Consider the following 3932-nt stretch of genomic DNA (forward strand, 5'->3'; position numbering starts at 1 on the left):
CGCCTCGGGGGTGGCTGTCGCAGTCAGTAGGCGTCCCTTGCGTTTTCAATCAAGTAGCAGGCAAGAATTACCACAGTCACGTAGAGCTGGCCAGGGGCTGGAGTTGCTCGGGCTTGTATGCCTGGTAGGCGATTGACCACTTGGTTGCTCGCTTGATGTCGAACGTAGCGTTGATGCAGTTGACGAGGCGAAGTTGAAGGAGATTTCGAGGCAGCAATTAGCAGTTGAGAAGTGTGCCGCCCCCCGAGGGAGGCAGTCGTTGCCGCCGAACGGGCATTCCAAGCGCGCCGGGTGGAACAAATGCCGCTGAGGGCGCAAGTAGGCGTTTGACATCAAAGCCGATGCTACTAGGGGCGGCCAAGACTGTCGAGGAAGTGTAGTGTTGTTGAGAGAGGCAGAATTGGCTTAGCAGAGTAGTTTCCTTACCGTGAAACGAGTCTGGCGCGAAAGGTAGCCGACTCTGCCGCATTGTCACGTCTGCCCTCAAATTGACGAAGGGAGAGGTCAGCCCGAGCAACGCCTCTGGAGGTGAGGGGGCGGGGCCGTTGTGGCCGCGGAAATAGGTGGGTAGTTAGGTCGAAGAGAGTTCGAAGCGCCTCCAGCGTTGACGGGTGCCGCGATGGCGCCAGTCGTCGAGCGCAGGGCGTAATCTGGGCTCTTTCAGGAAGGGAGAGGGGAGAAGACGGTTCGCGTTACGCCTTTCGAAGCGAGGGATCGAAGGCGTGGAATGCGTCGATGGAGTCGAAGGCATCGAAGGCATCGAGGGCATCATCGCCGCTAGGTGTGAGGGTCGAATGTTCGAGGGACCTAGCGCTAGGCGTGAACATTCGTGGTTCTCGCGTGGTAAACGCTCCCAGAAAGGGGTCAGTTCTGACGTCGACGCTTCTGGGGACCTGGAGTAGGCGCGCAGTGGATCGCGTCGTCGCGGCGCCTGTTCTCCTTAGCACGACTTTGTCGAGTCAACACGTCGTGGCAACGACGACGAAGGAAAAAGGAAAGCAGAAGGAAAGAGCACAGGGCAGGTGAGCGGTGGCCAGCCTCTGAAATGCCGTTCCGTCTCGAGGTTGTCTGCCAGACAGGCTCTCTCACAGACAAGGCATTTTCAGACATCGACCAACAATTGGGGATGCGATTGTGCCTGCAGTTTGGGAGTTGCAAGATTTCGGCAGCAGGTGGTCTCCTTGAGAAACAATCCAGCCAGGCTTCAAGAAGGAGCGGCATCAGATACCTGCCTGATCAGATAATTCGCCCGGCTTAGGTCATCGTCATACTCTGACAGCCGCTTAGTCATACTTTCCCATCCAGAAGGTCTGTCCATGCCCCCAGCACAGTCTGAGCATGCCCCCAGAAAATTCGTCCATGCCCGCCCGCCCTATGACGACCTCTCTGACCTTCAGACAACGAAGCACGTGCAAAGTGACAGCGCCCCACGTATGGCAGTGACCCCTGACAGCGATCCCACATGTGTGTGGCAGCGACTCCGCCCGCAACGTGAAGCCCACCACCCCGTGCTAGTTGAACCAGCAGCACACACGGCAGCAGTGCATCCAAACTTGAGCCGGAATGCCCTCATGCCCGAAGGTGTTCTGAGTAACGGGAGCATGTTTGCAGGTGGGGCCAAGATGAATGTGACGGAATAAATATGACGAGATAAATGTGACGAAATGAATGTGACGAATTACTCACTGAAGACCGTCACTTTGGTTATCTTCGCGCACCAAGGAGCAGGTGTTGTAGGCAGGTAGGATGCGGTGTAGGTAGGCCTACGCAGGCGTCAGGGCTGTGGGTAGCCGCAAGTCAGCTACCTACACCGGGAGGACTCGCATTGCGACCGCGAAAATGGTATCTTTGCACGCCTTGCGTCACTTACAGTCTGCTCATGGATGCCAGCCGCATCTACAACGCGCACTGGCAGTGGTTGGGGTGCCATGGGTTCAAGCGGGGTCGCGTGCAGAGGACAAGTGAAGACAAGACAGTAGCCGTCATGGCCGATGCAAGACAACTGTAGTTGGTGCACCTCTCTGCGCGACAGAGTGGGTCTGCGCTTGGTGGGCGGGCGTGGGCGGCTCTGGTTGGCCTGCCCTTATGATACCGACAGTATCCTAAGGAGAGAGATGATGCGATTGGCGAGCGTTAGGATACCGTCGGTATCATAAGGGCAGACCAACCAGAGAGACGAGGCACTGGCGGAGGTGCGACAAACACAACTGGACAAGTTCCAACTGCGCGATGGGCGCTGAGTGTGGGGGCTTTCCGTTACCTGCAAGCACGAGGACATCGCACACCGAGGACACACAGCCTTGCACCATCTGCTGGCGACAGCTGGGATGCCGCATCTGGCTTGCGCGATCATTGTGATTGGTCGCATCATCCGATCTTTTCCCAAAGTGCGTGAAGTGGTTGAATTAATTAATCTAGCTATGAACGGTGGCGCGTGGCCCAAGTGGTTTGGCCGACTCCAGCGTCCGTGTGTGGCATTCGGGCCTCGGGTCCCGGCCTGGGCCCGGCAATGCTTCAGAGGCATGGTCATATTTCGCCCGCTAAAAAGCATGAGCATGCCCCTGGAGGGCAATCAACCTCCCAAGCCCACTCTGGCCGCGTGCACATCTTCCCCAAATCGAGCTGCAACCCCAATTTGAAGCCGTGCGACTGCATCGTGCACACCATAAGGTAGCGGTCGAATCGCTGCATCGCGGTCCGGTGCGACTACGATTTCCGGTCTGAAGCGCTTCGCCCGCCGGTCTTGTAGCAGTGGGAGAGTGAATGCGGTGTCCCAGAGGCATGCTCATACTTTTCTAGTGGAGGCGGTAGCTCAGCTACAGCAGGTCTGGGTACCCGCACTCTAGCGGGGATCTCTCCGCTGCGTCCCTCCCCCAACATCCTAATCGCATATCAAAGACCAGACTGCCGCTTCCGTTCCTGCTCAGTTTCACAAAATGGCCATGCTTTGCATCTTGGACAGAAGGAGTTTGCAGCATCATTTCCGCCACAGTCTGCCAGATGTGGCCTGCAAAGTGGCCGAACTGCAAACAACGGTTCACCATTGCAAACCTTGTGACGCGCCTCATCAACAAGTTACTTGACGCCTAGGTCGTTCAAAAGTCCCCACTGCAGTGGCAGTTCCTCAGTGGGATCTTTTAGCAGGAGTGGGATTTCTCGGGAGGGAGTGGCTTAGGAAAGATCTTGCAGTACCTGGGGTTGCTTCCAGAAATACACGAGTCCCCTCGCAAGAAGTCCCCACGAAAGTGGGGACCTTTCAGCCGCTCCTACCTACCTAGGTACTCAAAAGACGTTCTTCCCAGCATTCAGAAATGTCCCCATGAACCATACCTTCCCAAAACTGGACCTCCTACTTCAGAAGCTCCCCTCTTGCGTTATCCTCGCCTCCCTCACAAAATTCCCGTCCACCTTGTATTTGGACCAGGGAATTATCCCGCGACCCTCCGCCCGCTGCGATCCGCACCCAAAGAAACAACACAGCTTGCACTCGCGCGCTCGCAAACATGCCAGCATCTTTTCCCTCGCGTGTCGCGCTTTTGCTTGCCGCAGGGATTCGGATCGAAACCCTTCCTAGCCCTTTGATCTTCGCCGCTGGACAGTCTATCCTCCTCGAAGGTCTCCAGGTCATCCCGACACCCGGCCGACGGCCCCTGGGAGGCTTGACAAATTTAACCCAGGAAATGCGTACGTCTTCCCTTCTTCGTCAACTACGATGCCAAGTCATTGACCAAACTTGCAATAACAGCCTTGGTGTCCCCCTCGCACCAACCCCGCGATTGATGATTTTCCATCCCCCGTCGAGAACCTCTCGACCATGCAGTAATGATCTAACAACGGCTTCTCCTACCGACGCTGCCCAAGGGCTCCCCGAAAACGACGGAGATATACCACACTCCTCTTCCCCAGGTCTTACAAGACGGATTGCCGAGGCT

This window comes from Colletotrichum siamense (genome assembly GCF_013390195.1).
Source record: "Colletotrichum siamense strain Cg363 chromosome Unknown KSG_Cg363_contig17, whole genome shotgun sequence".
In the NCBI taxonomy this organism is placed as follows: Eukaryota; Fungi; Ascomycota; class Sordariomycetes; order Glomerellales; family Glomerellaceae; genus Colletotrichum; species Colletotrichum siamense.